Raw genomic sequence first — 14,899 nt, 5'->3', positions numbered from 1 at the left:
CATGATGTGGCAAGATTGAATAAGCTGTAAAAAAAAAACAAAAGAACTGTGGATGTTGGAAATTTGAAATAAAAACAGAAATTTCTGGAAAATCTCAATAGCAGCATCTTGGAGTGAGAACAGAGTTAGTGTTTCAGGTCCAGTGACCTTCAGAACAGAACAGTTCTTCTTAAGAAGAGTCATTAGACTTGAAATGTTAACTGTGAGTTCTCTCCAAGATGCGACCAGACTTGCTGAGATTTTCCAGTAATTTATATTATCTGAGCCATATTCTTCCAGCATGAGGTTCTTCCAGCCTCCTACTTGTCTATCTTCAAGCATCTGCTGTTTTTTTGTCTCTATATTCGTACTCTTACAGCTTAATAGCCAATTATTGAGGAGAAATAAAGAGTGAAATAGATAAACAGCAGATGATGTAAGTAGGAAAATACAAAATGTGAGAGAAACTCAGGATGCCTGGTGTGAGAAACAAAACTCAGATCTTAATAAATTTCAGTCCGAGTCAAATTCTGAAGCAGCGAATTTTATTGATAAATACTTGCAAGAACATGTGCCTAATGAGTAAGCACCCCAATCTGAGGGTTACATTCTGATTTATGCTGTTCAGCTGCATCTTTCGGTCCTCCCCTTTCACCTCATCGGTTACTTTTGCTGTAACGCATAGCCTATCACAAGCTCTAGCTTCGCTCCACCTTTGTCTAGCTTCTCTACGCCTCTGTTTACTTCTCCCATTACTCTAAGCATGTCACCCCTTACTCTTATTTATCTCATTCCTTATATGTGACTATCCTGGCATAGTTTGCTGTCTTCGTGTGACCTGTTGGCCACATCCCTCCTGCAATTGGCACACTATTCTCCTGTTACTGATACATCCCGCTGCACGGTTGCTCTGCCCTATTAGTCATAGATCATTCTACCTGTTTTCGCTTCCCACTGTTTAGTATTGGCAGGCACAGCCTAATTGTATAATGAAAGCTTTTGCAGAAGCAACATCTGTTCCCTTATTCTGCACAATTTTAACCCTATATCTTACAATCCCGGACTTCTCTTCTTGGCTACTAAGTGTTGTCTTATGCATTTGTCTCATACGTTGCCTTCCAATTCGCTAGCATCATTCCTGAAATTTCATTTATAGTGACTAATCCCTTCATTGTTCAAGAGGTTGAGTTCCTCTGCCTGATTACATTTTAGAGGCATTTGTTTTGCCAATGCCATCTCAATTAGCTGCTGGGTTAACCCCCATACACAAGGTACGATATAACAGCCAATTGCTGTCAGTACCCCTGCTACCACTATCAGGGAAGCGAGGATGGAGACTACCACACCTTTCCACTTCCCAAAACATGATTCCAGCCATCCCGTGAGTGATGTGTCCACTCCTGAATTCTTAGCCAATTCTTCCGACAAGGTGGTCAATCCTTGCAAGGCATGAGAGATTGACCCATCAGGTGCTGTATTATTTGGAATACAACACCTACCCCCTAACATCACACATACACCCTCTTTTTTGGCTAGGATCATATGTAAGGCCAGTCTGTTTTCCCAGGCCATTCTGCTGGTTGCATCAAGTTGCTTGAAAATACCCTTGACTGCATCTCTAGTGTAATTAATGAATCTTTGCTGGTTGTAAAAAAATATAGTTTATCCAATCCACATTCTTGTTGACCGTTACCTACCAAAAAGGGGCTGATTCAAAACCTGCTGCAATCTGGTTGCGGGCCTTGAACTGATCGGGGACCCCTCTAGGAACTCCTATAGAGTCGAGACAAATCCTATCGAAGAATGGATTCCTAGTCCATACAAAGCAACAATATTTAATCATTTTTTTGCTATCTTTTTTCCCTTGTACAAGTATTATTTTTCCAATCTCACAACGTCCTGCCCAACGGACTTTCTGGAGGCATGTTGTCAGGGACACCCGCCTCCATTTCCATTTTTTTTCCCGGAGGCTTTTACTTTACTCTCGGCACAGCCCATATTGAGTTCCTTTGTTAGACACTTATTAAGAAGACACTACTAGAAATCAATCCCAGCCACCAAGGCGGTACTTAAAAATCTCTTTACCTACCTTGGTCCACGCACTGAGTTGCCTGGCTCCCTGTGCCTACTTACAACCTTTCACCTGGTTCAGATAGATTCTCATCGATCTCAATCAGTCAACCAGAAAGAGAAACCCACCGGCGAGGAACACATGACCGTTCTAAAAGGAACGGGACCTGTCTTCCCAGCCATCGACAGTGCCTACCCCACTGGTGATGACGGACATCCTGGACAAGCCCCCAAATTGTGAGAAACAAAACTCACATGTTAATAAATTTCAGTCCGAGTCAAATTCTGAAACAACGAATCTTATTGAGGCGTACTTGCAAGAACGGATGCCTAACAAGTAAGCACCCCGATCTAAGGGTTACATCTGATTTATGCTGTTCAGCTGCATCTCTCGGTCCTCCCCTTTCACCTCATCTGTTACTTTTGCTGTAGCGCATAGCTTATCACAAGCTCTAGCTTCACTCCACCTGTCTAGCTTCTCTCTGCCTCTGTTTACTTCTCCCATTACTCGAAGCATGTCACCCCTTACTCTTATTTATCTCATTCCTTATATGTGACTGGCATAGTTTGCTGTCTTCGTGCGACCATCCTGCCAAACTAAATTCCATCCATTGGCCACATCCCTCCTGCGACTGGCACACTATTCTCCTGTTACTGGTACATCCCGCTACACAGTTGCTCTGCCCTATTAGTCATAGATAATTCTACCTGTTTTTGCTTCTCACTGTTTAGTATTGGCAGGCACAGCCTAATTTTATAATGTAAGCTTTTGCAGAAGCAACATCTGTTCCCGTAGTCTGCACAATTTTAACCCTATACCTTATACCTGGTAGCATTTGACGTGGTTCTTAAGTATTACTGGACTCAAAACACTAATTCTGAGTTTATCCAACATTAACTATGTTTTTTTTAAATTGCCAGCACCCGCAGTTCTTTATTTTGTTTTATCATCATTATGGTACCAACCCATGTCTGATTCACACTGACCCACCAGTTGCCATAAATATTTCTTCATGACTCAGTTTGTGACTCCGATTCGGAACCTTTGACAATTCAAACTCCGAGACCCGGAACGGAATCTGTCCGGACCGACGGCGCCGGAGCCGAGCCACCCGGAACCTGAAAAGTGACGGACAGAAGAAAATCTCATTGGTTGGATACTTCCGGCGGGAATTTCAGAAAACAAAATCTAAAACCCAGTGATGTTTAAGAGTCATCCACCGAGAGTGCCAGTCGGTGTTGATATACACAAACTCTTTATGTTGGACGTACAACCATACCCGACAATGTAACATTTATCTTAAACCAGGTAATTCTACAGGAATCGTTGAGCGTCCGTTAATCTGTCATTGTGTTCTTAAATGTTCCATGGTCTGTTTTGGGTGAAGACCATCGCACAATGGAGAGTTTTTAGTTCTACAGTTCTGGTTGATCCCTTCATTCTCTAAATTATCTAATTACTTATTTGATATTGCGTACGGGATGAGCAGAAATCCTCCAAATAAATACCGGAAAGACGAAAGACATTTTCTTTTGGCTTTGCTGCTAACTCCGTTCCTTTCTTTGGAAACTGGAGTCAAACCAGACTATTAACAGTCGTGGTATTACATTTCACCCCAAATGAGCTTAAGTTTTCGTCTCCTCATTTAAGGAATAAATTAAGTACATTGGAGCTGACCTAGTCATAGAGATATACAGCACGGAGACAGACCCATCAGTTCAACTCATCAATACCAACCAGATATCCTAAGTTAATCTAGTCCCATTTGCCAGCACTTGACCAATATCCCTCTAAACTCTTCCAATTGATATATCCATCCAGATGCCTTTTAAATGTTGTAATTGTCTCAGCCTCCCACTTCCTCTGTCAGCTCATTCCGTACATGCTCCACCCTTTGCATGAAAAACTTTTAAAACTTTCTCCTCTCGTCCTAAACCTATGCCCTCTAATCTGGACTCCCACCCAACCCAGGAAAAGGCCTTGCCTATATACCCTATCCATGCCCCTCATCATTTTATACGCCTCAATAAGGTCACCCTCGGCCTCTGACACTCCAGGGAAAATAGCCCCAGTTTATTCAGCCTCTCCCAATGGCTCAAACCCTCCAATCCTGATAACATCCTTGTAAAACTTTTCTGAACCCATCCAAGTTTCACAACATACTTCCTATAGGAGGGATACCGGAATTGCACACAATATTCCAAAAATGGCCTTACCAATATCCTCTACAGCTGCAACATGATCTCCCAACTCCTATACTGAATGCTCGGGCCATAAAGGAAAGTATACTAAACGCTTTCTTCACTATTCTATCTTCATAAGACTCCACTTTCAAGTAACAATGAACCTGCCCTCCAAACTCTCTTTGTTCAGCAACACTCCCCAGGACCTTAAGTGTATAAGTCATGCCCTGATTTGCATTTCCAAATGCAGCACTTCATATTGAGCTAAATTAAACGCCATCTGATCAAGAGCCCGCTGTAAATTGAGGTAACCTTCCTTGCTGTTCTGTCTCTGTCTCTATCTGTCTGTCTATCTCTATCTCTATCTCTCTCTCTCTCCCTCAAAAACACATTTTCCCAGATGGTATCAGTTCTGAAGAAGGGTCAAAACATTAACTCTTTTCTCTCCACAGATGGTGCCAGAACTGCATGATTCCTCCAGCAATTTTTAGTTTTGTTTCATATTTCCAGAATCTGGATTTCTTTGTTTTATTTACATGGTTAATATCTGAAATAAGTGAGTTCATTTACAGGGATAAGCTTGACATGCTGGACTTGTTTGCAGAGTTTAGAAGAGTGCAGGATGACTTGATTAAGATTCTAAGTTGTCTTAACAAGGTGAATGTGGAAAGGATGCTTCCTTTACTGCATGAGCCCAGAACTAGTAGAGGCATTTTTAAAAGCCAAAGTCGGTCATGATCTTGTTGATTGATGTTACAGGATTAAGGGGCTGAATGGCCTACTATTGCTCCTATTTTGTGTGTTGTCGCTATATATTTGTGCCATCTCCATTAATCTGTGACATGTTGTTCAAGTTCACCTTTGCCTCAGCATATATGCCACTGAAGCACTCCGATTAATACCAGACATTAAACTTTGTGCTATATTATTGAAAGATTGTTCTCTACATGTACTTCCCACAAGCTCTCTCTCACACATCCTAACTAACTCTACCTACATTGTGCTCATGACACCCCCAGTGTGGAGTAGCTCTGTGACATTACAAGGTTACTCAAGGATCCTAAAGGCCTTGCACAATATGTCGTCAATTTCGTGATTAAATTAGGCTTACTGAGCAATACCCACTCAACTTTGTTTCATTTATGCCTTTCCAATTCAAATCCGCAAGATTTCACTGATCATGTGTACTTTGAAATAGCCCTCATAACATTGGATCAGGAGTAGCTATTCAGATAATCGAGCCTGCTCCATCATTTAATACAATCATGAATGATTGAATACTTCAATGCCTTTTAGCCACACTATCCCCATAACCCTTTTACCTCTTTGGTAATTGGAAACCTGTCAATTTCTACCTTATACACACTCAAAGACTGAGCTTCCACAGCCCTCTGGGGTAGAGAATTCCAAAGGTTCACAACTCTGAGTAAATAAATTTTCATCTTAGTCCTAAGTGACAGTTCTTTATTTGAAATTGTGTCCTCAAGTTCTAGACTCACCAACCATGGGAAACAACTTACCTGCACCTACCATGTCTATCCCTTTTAAGTATGTTGTAGGTTTCAATGAGATTGCCTTTTATCCTTTAAAGTTCCAGGAAATACAGGCCTAGTTCGCCTAAAGCCCCTATTGTAAGATGCTCCCTTCTTCCTGTAAACTCATCTGATGAGCCTTGCATATACTCCCCCTAAGGTAATAATATTTTTCCTAAACTAAAATGAACAAAATTGCAAACACTACTCCAGGCATCGTCAAACCAAGCTTCCATACAATTGAAGCAAATTGCACTTGAATCCTCTTGCAATAAAGGCTAACGTTCAATTACTGTTCCTAATAGCTTGTTGCATGTTTACGAAAGTGACTTATTGATGAGGACACCTAGATCCCTTTTTGCATCTGCACTTGCAACCTCTCACCATGTAAGAAATACTCCATATCTGTTCCTCCTACCAAATTGGATAACCTTAACATTTTTCACATTATATTCCATCTACCATTATTTTGCCCACATACTTTTCCTGTCTAAATCTTCTTGAAGCTGCATTACATCTTCCTCACAATGTATGTTCCTACTTTTCTTTGTAATATCTACAAATTTGTAGATGACACATTTGGTCACCACATTCAAATTATTGATATATATTGTGAATAGCTGGACCTCTAATACAGCAGGGTTGTAAGAGTAGAGGATTTTGATTTTCTGAGCATTAGTGGCCCCAATCATAATGTTAAATTTTGGATGGTGAAGGATTTGTTTAATGTATTCAAGAAAATTTTCTTTATCAATGTATATATGTTCCAACTAGCAAAGGAGCAAAACTTGACCTTCTTCTTTTGGGAAATAAGACAGATCAAGTGACTGACGTGTTAGTAGAGGAACACGTGGGACAAGTGATCCTAATTCTATTAGTTTTAAAATAATTATGAAAAAGGATAAGCCCTCCGTCAAAGTTAAAGTTCTTAATTAAAGTAAGGCAAATTTTAATAGTATGACGTAGGAGCTTTCAAAAATTGATTGGAGTAGACCTTTCGCAAGTAAAAGGATGACTGACAAGTAAGAGGCTTTAAAAAGTGTGATGATGAGATTTTAGAAGCATTATATTCCTGTTGGAGTGAAAGGTAAGGTGAATAAGATTAAGGAATGATGGATGAATATAGATATTGAGGTTCCAGTCGAGAATAAAAAATAATCATGTATGAGATAGAGACAATTGGGATCAAATGAATCTTTTCAACAGTAGGGGCATTTGTAAGAGGGAAATTAAGAAGGCAAAAAGGAGATATGAAATAGCCTTGGCAGATAAGGTAAAGGATAATCCAAAGAGATTATACAAGTACATGAAGTGCAAAAGAGCAACTAGAGATGGAGTAGGGCCCGTTAAAGATCAACAAAATCAGCTTTGTGTTGAACAGCAGAAACTGAGAGAGATATTAAATGAATATTTCATCCCAGTTTTTACTGTGGAGAAAGAAATAGATGTTGGTGGAGACCGAGAAATAAATATATATATTTTGAAAATCGTTCACGTTACAGAAATGGAAGTGTTGGAGGACTTTGAAAATGCAAAGGTGGATAAATCTCCAGGATGTGATCAAGTAGGAAATTAGGGAAGAAATTACAGGTTTCTAGCAAAAATATTTGTATCTATAACCACAGGTGAGGTGCCAGAGGACTGGAGAGTGGCTAATGTTGTGCCTTTAATTTAGAAAGAAGCCTGGGAACTGTAGACGTGAGAGTCTGACATCGGTTATAGGTTAGCTGTTGGAAGTGATTCTGAAAGATAGGATTTGCTTTCATTTGGAGGGGGGAAGGAATGGTTTGAGATAGCATGGTTTTGTGCAAGGGAAATCGTATTTTTTGACAAAGTAACCAAACAGATTGATTGAAGGCAGAGCGGTAGATGTTGTTTACCTGGACATTAGTAAAGCCTTTGATAAGGTTCTACATGGTATACTGATGAGTAATATTAGATCACATGGAATTCAGGGTGAACTTGCCAGTTGGATACAGAATTGGCTTTACAGTAGAAGACAGAGGGTGGTGATGGACGGATTGTTCATAGGCCTCCAGTCCAAAAACAATGATATTCCGCAAAGATCAGTACTAGACCCAATTTTGTTTATAATTTATATAAATGATTTGGATGAGAATATAGGAGGTATAATTAAGAAGTTTGCAATTGACACCAAAATTGGCGATACAGTGAAGAGAGTTTTCTAAGATTACAAAGAGATCTTGATTATATTGGATCAATGGGCTGAAGAGTGGCAGGTGGAGTTTAATTTGAATAAATGTGAGGTATTGTAATTTGGTAAAAACAGATAAGGGTAGAACTTAAATAATTAGTGGTAGGGTCCTGGGTAGTGTTGTAGAGCAGAGACCTAAGGGATTAGGTACATAATTCTTTGAAATTTGTGTCATAGGTAGACAGGGTGGTTCAGATGGCATTTAGCATGCTTGCCTTCATTGCTCAGGCCTTGGAGTGTAAGAGTTGGGACCAAAATTTGAAGTTGTACTGGATATTGGTGAGGCCTCTTCTGGAGTACCGTGTGCAGTTCTGGTTGTCCATTTTAGGAAGGAAATTATTGAACTGTAGAGGGTTCTGAAAAGGTTTACCAGAATGTTGCTGGGATTGGAGCATGAGAGCTCTAAAGATCGGCTGGAACTTCTTTCATTGGACCGTGGGAGGTTGATGGGTTTTAATAAAGTCACGAGGGCCATAGGTAAGGTGAATAGCAAAGGTCTTTTCCCTAAAGTGGGAGAGTTCAAAACTAGGAGGCATATTTTTAAGGTGAGAGGAGAAAGATTTAAGAATGGCATGAGGGACACTGTTTTTACACAGAGTGGTTCGTGTGCAGAATGGACTGCTGGACGAAGTGGTGAATGCAGCTACATTTGCAATGTTTAGAAGACATTTAAATAAGTACATGAATAGGAAAGGTTTGGAGTAATATGGGCCTAGTTTAATTTGGGGATTTGGTTGCCATGGACTGTTTGAACTGAAGGGGGTTTCCATGCTATATGACTATGATAGGTGGAGAGAACATAGAATAACAAGAGCAAGGACGTGATATTGAGCTTCTATAGGACACTTATTAGACCTCAGCTGGAGTATTTTGTAAAGGTTTTGCACCACATTATAGGAAATATATGAATGCATTAGTGGGCAGAAATGGTTTACAAGAAGGGCTTCATGAAATAGAAACTTCAATTATGAGGTAGATTGAGAAAGTTGAAACTGTTCTCCTTGGCAAGAAGAAGGCTGAGAGAAGATTTAATAGAGGTTTTCAAAATCATGAGCTGGCTGCATGGAGTAGGGGGGAACTGTTCCCAATCATAAAAATACAAGAACAAGAGGGCATAAATTTAAATTAACGTGCAAAAGAAGCAAGGGTAGTGTAGGATGCATGCCTGGGAATGCAACGGAGGCAGGTTTAGTTGAGACACTCAGGAGAACTTTGGATGATTTTTTTTGGTTAGAAATAACATGTGAGGGTGTGGGGCAAAAAGCAGGAGACTGGTATTAGATAATGATGCTCATATGCTCGTTTGAAGAGTTGATGTAGGCACAGAGGCGTGAATGGCTTCCTTCTGTGCTATAACAATTCTGTGACACGGAATGAGAACTGGGAGAGTCTAGCACCAGAAGGCACCATCTGAGAATAAGAGATTTAAAACCCAGATGAAGAAGTATTTGTTCTGTCAAAAGACAGTGAATTGATGGAATTGTTTATTGCCAAGGTTGTTGTGACTGGGTTATTAGCTATATTTAAGGCTGAGATTTAAGGCTAATAAGTAAGGGAATCAAGGGTTATTGGGAAAAGACATGAAATTGGAATTGAGGATTATCAGATCAGCTGAATTTTCTCCTGCTTGGAAAGAAAGAAACTAATTAGATGGGTTGCTCCTGGTGAAATACTCTAACCCTCCTTGCCACCTCACCAACCTTCTTGATTAGAAGGTCCTTCTCAACCAGCCAGTAACTAAGTTAATTAATAGCCCCTTAAAGCTCTCAACTTGCCACCTATCCAATTACCTGTCTTTCTAACAGATGAGAAAGGTGTCTCAATTAGGAAACCAAGGTGACCTGCCTGCTGGATTTGATAGGGTCTCCAGTTGCCCCAATCATGAGATAATCAGAAGCTTAGATGGAGGTGAGGAGGATGGTCACTGAAAGCCATTTCCCTTGCCCCACTAAAAGAAGAAATAAAAGGATTGTTGTTGTATCACTAAGGAGTAGGTCTAAACTGGCTGCCTTTTGGATCCAGAAACTGCCAGCCTCTGATTAGCCGGGTGACCCAGAAAGCCATTGTCAAGGTCTATAGGTAAAGAAATTGTCATCTCTAAAACTGATTAATGCATAATTGGGTGAATTACTTTGATGGTGGGTGTTGCAAGGTAGTCACCATCTAACACCCCTATTGTGTCAATTAACCAAAGGTAGTCAATGAAAGAACTTTTAAGGAATGTATGAAGGAGGTAAGCAAGTTAGAGAGGCATAGAGGTCTCAATTGTGGGTCTGGAGACGACTACAAGATTTAGGGAGGGGTGAGGCCATATGAGGATTTGAAATCTTGAATGAGACTTTTAAAGTCAGGATATTATTTGACTGGAAGCCAATGTCAGTCAGGGAGTACAGGAGTGAGGGGGGAATGGGACTTGCTGCAAAGTTAAGACACCAGCATCAGATTTGGATGACCTTAATTTTACAGAGTGCAGAATGTGAGACACCATTCAGAAGTACATTTCTCTTGTCAATATGGATAGATGATGAATTCAACACTAGGCAACCCACGTTTGGCAAAGTCAGGTGACATTAGAGGTAGGGATAAGCAGTCTTAGTGCTGGCACAAATATAAGGTTGGCAGTTCAACTTGAAAATAAACATTACATCAAGGTTGTGAACAATCTGACTTACACTCACTGTTCTCAGGGTAAGAGGAGGAGTCAGTCACTAGGGAACAGAGTTTGGTGCAGAGACCAAAAACAATGGCTTTTGTAAAATGAATTAGTCCTTACAGTCAGTGATTTATAATTAGTGTTTGGGAGAATTAATTAATTGCATCTTGGAGAACTTCAGCCAAAAGCAGCCCATGGAGAAGTGCAGAATCAATGATAGCAACTTCTGAGTTTCCAGTTCTGTCTGTGTACGTGTGCGCGCGTAGACAATAGGTGCAGGAGTAGCCATTCTGCCCTTTAAGCCAGCACCACCATTTATTATGATCATGGCTGATCATCCTCAATCAGTATCCTGTTCCTGCCTTATCCCCATAACCCTTGATTTCACTATCCTTCAGAGCTCTATCCAACTCTTTCTTGAAAGTATCCAGAGACTTGGCCTTCACAGCCTTCTGGGGCAGAGCATTCCATACACCCACCACTCTCTGGGTGAAGAAGTTTCTCCTCAACTCCGTTGTAAGTGGCCTACCCCTTATTTTTAAACTGTGCCCTCTGGTTCGGGACTCACCCATCAGCGGAAACATGCTTCCTGCCTCCAGAGTGTCCAATCCTTTAATAATCTTGTATGTCTCAATTGGATCCCCTCTCAGCCTTCTAAACTCAAGCATATACAAGCCCAGTCGCTCCAGCCTTTCAGCATTAAGATAGTACCACCATTCTAGGAATTGACCTCATGAACTCCCTCAATAACCAGAATGTCTTCCCTCAAATTTGGAGACTAAAACTGCGCACAATATTCCAGATGCGGTCTCACCAGGGCCTGTACAGCTGCAGAAGGACCTCTTTGCTTCTATACTCAATTCCTCTTGTTATGAAGGCCAGCATGCTATTAGCTTTCTTCACTGCCTGCTGTACCTGCATGCATGCTTTCATTGACTGACGTACAAGAACACCTAGATCTCATTGTACTACCCGTTTACCTAACTTGACTCCATTTAGGTAGTAATCTGCCTTCCTGTTCTTGCCACCAAAGTGGATAACCACACATTTATCCACATTAAACTGCATCTGCCATGCATCCGTCCACTCACTTAGCCTGTCCAGGTCACTCTGTATTCTCCAAACATCCTCCTCACATTTCACCCTGCCACCCAGCTTTGTGTCATCAGCAAATTTGCTAATGTTACTTTTAATACCTTCATCTATATCATTAATGTACATTGTAAAGAGCTGCGGTCCCAGCACTGATCCCTGCGGCACACCACTGGTCACCGCCTGCCATTCCAAAAGGGAGCCATTTATCACTACTCTTTGTTTCCTGTCAGCCAACCACTTTTCAATCCAAGTAGGCATTTTGCCCCTAATACCATGTGCCCTAATTTTGCTTACTAACCTCAAAGGCTTTCTGAAAGTCCAGGTATATGCATCCACTGGATCTCCCTTGTCCATCTTCAGAGTTACATCCTCAAAAAGTTCCAGAAGATTAGTCAAGCATGATTTCCCCTTCATAAATCCATGCTGACTCTGACCTATCCTGTTACTGCTATCCAGATGTGTTGTAATTTCGTCCTTTATAATTGACTCCAGCATTTTTCCCAGTCAGACTGACTGGTCTATAATTCTCTGTGTTCTCTCTCCCTCTTTTCTTAAAAGGTGGGACAACATTAACCACCCTCCAATCTGCAGGAACTGATCCTGAATCTATAGGACGTTGGAAAATGATCACCAATACATCCATGATTTCTAGAGTCACCTCCTTCAGTCCCTGGGATGCAGACCATCAGGTCCTGGAAACTTTTCAGCCTTCAGACCTAACAGTCTCTCCTGCCTAATATAAATTCCCTTCAGTTCAGGTCCTTCAGTCATTATTATATCTGGGAGATTGCTCGTGTCTTCCCCAGTGAAGACAGATCTAAAGTAGCAATTCAAGTCTTCTGCTATTTCTTTGTTCCTCGTAGTAAATTCACCCATTTCTGTCTTCAAGGGCCCGATTTTAGTCTTAACCATTTTTTTTTCTTTTCACATACTTAAAAAAGCCTTTACTATCCTCCTTTATATTTTTGGCCAGTTTGCCTTCATACCTTATTTTTTCTTTGCGTATTTCCTTTTTAGTTATCCTTTCCTCTTCCTCTTTAAAAGCTTCCCAGTCCTCCAATTTCCCGCTCATCTTTGCTATGTTATACTTTTTCCCTTTTGTCTTTTATATGGTCCTTTAACTTCCCTCGTCAGCCATGGCCACCCCTGCCTCCCCTTAGGATCTTTCTTCCTTTTTGGAATGAACTGATCCTGCACCTGCTGCATTATACCCAGAAATACCTGCCATTGTTGTTCCACTGCCATTCCTGCTAAGGTATTGCACCATTTGAACTTTAGCCAGCTCCTCCCTCATAGCTCCATAGTTCCCCTTGTTCAACTGATATATTGTCACTTCCGATTCTACCCTCTCCCTTTCAAACTGCAGATTAAAGCTTATTGTATTGTGGTCACTACCTCCTAATGGCTCCTTTACTTCGAAGTCCCATGATCAAATCTGGTTCGTTGCATAACACCAGATCCAGAATTGCTTTCTCCCTGGTAGGCTCCAGCACAAGCTGTTCTAAGAATCTATCTCGGAGGCACTCCACAAACTCCCTTTCTTGGGGTCTAGTACCATCCTGATTCTCCCAGTTTACCTGCATATTGAAATCCCTCATAACAACTGTAGCAATTTCTTTGCGACAAGCCAGTTTTAGCTCCTTATTCAACTTACACACTACATCCAGGCTACTGTTTGGGGGCCTGTAGATAACTCCCATTAGGGTCGTTCTACCCTTAGAATTTCTCAGCTCTATCCATACTGACTCTACATCCCCTGATTCTAGGTCCCCCTGCGCTAGGGACTGAATATCATTCCTTACTAACAGGGCCAACCCACTCCCTCTGCCAGTCAGTCTGTCCTTATGATAGCATGTTAGCCTTGAATATTCATTTCCCAGGCCCTGTCCACTTGAAGCCACATCTCAGTTATTCCCACAACATTGTAACTGCCAATTTCCAAATGAGCCTCAAGCTCATCCACCTTATACGAATGCACGAAGCATTAGAAATATAATATTTTTAATGTATTACTCCCCTCACCCTTCCTATCAATCCCTATTTCACTTGACCTTACGGCATGATCCTTTTTTGAGTTTTCTGTTCCATTGATTCCGTTGTCTTTCTTGACTTCTCTTGTTCTAACTTTCTCTTTAACTTCCTTCTTAAACCTCCAGTTTATCCCCTCCCCCCCCCTCATTATCTAGTTTAAACACAGCCATGTTGCAGTGGCAAACCTACCTGCCAGAATGCTGGTCCCCCACCTATTAAGGTGCAACCCATCCCTCTTGTATAATTTATCCTTACTGCTAAACATACCCCAGTGATCCAAGAATTTAAATCCTTGCTTCCTGCATCAGTTCCCCAGCCACACATTCAAGTCCATTCTCTCCCTGTTCTTGTCCTCTCCGAGGAACTGGAAGCAAACCGGAGATAACCACCCTGGATGTCCTGCTTTTCAGCCTTCTTCCGAGTTCTCTGAATTCCCGTTGTAGTATGTTCCTCCTCTTCTTCCCAATGTCATTTGTGCCGACATGCACCACCACATCTGGCTCTTCACCTTCGCCCTTGAGGATTTCCTGCACTCTGTCTGCGATGCCCTTAATCCTGGCACCAGAAAGGCAACACACCATCCTCAAATCCTGCTTGTTGCTGCAGAAATCCCTTTCAGTTCCTCTCACTATGGAGTTCCCTATTACCACGGCTCTGTGTGATGTCTGACTCCTCGGCTCTGCCTCCACGCCAATTTCTGATTGGCAGACCTGACCGCCTCTCGGACTGGCAGCGACGTCTATCTCTACGGTTTCCAAGAGATTCAGCCTGTTCCTGACAGGTACTTCCCCCGGGGTCTCTTGCACTTCCGCCAGCTCCCGCTGCTCTCTGCTGCAAAAAGATCCCAGAAGATGCTGTCAGTAACTGAGTTGAATATTAATTAATTCATTACTGTTTGTGAGACTTTGTAGATTGAAAATTGGCAACAATATTTGCTTATAAGACAGTGTGACTGCACTTCTGAAACACTTAGTCATAGAGATGTACAGAAACAGACTCTTTGGTCGGTATGTAAGACTTAGACCAGATATCCCAACCCAATCTAGTCCTATCTGCTAGCACCTGGCCCATATCCCTCCAAACCCTTCCTATTCATATACAAATCCAAATGCCTTTTAAATGGTGCAATTATACCAGCCT

The 14,899-nt window shown here is 41.4% G+C and overlaps 1 protein-coding gene across 1 annotated transcript in view; it reads left to right on the top strand.

The window, feature by feature from the left end:
* The first annotated feature begins 3,237 nt into the window (after positions 1-3,237).
* Positions 3,238-14,899, top strand: part of ddias (DNA damage-induced apoptosis suppressor) — a 36,215-nt gene continuing 24,553 nt past the window's right edge. Inside the window, exon 1 of the mRNA XM_060826610.1 lies at positions 3,238-3,358. The gene's annotated coding sequence lies outside the window, so the exon portion shown is untranslated. The remainder of the gene's footprint in view (positions 3,359-14,899) is intronic.

Source organism: Hemiscyllium ocellatum, chromosome 6 (genome assembly GCF_020745735.1).
Source record: "Hemiscyllium ocellatum isolate sHemOce1 chromosome 6, sHemOce1.pat.X.cur, whole genome shotgun sequence".
Taxonomy (NCBI): Eukaryota; Metazoa; Chordata; class Chondrichthyes; order Orectolobiformes; family Hemiscylliidae; genus Hemiscyllium; species Hemiscyllium ocellatum.
The sequence above is the reverse complement of the archived record's forward strand: the minus strand, read 5'-3'. Positions and strand labels throughout refer to the sequence as shown.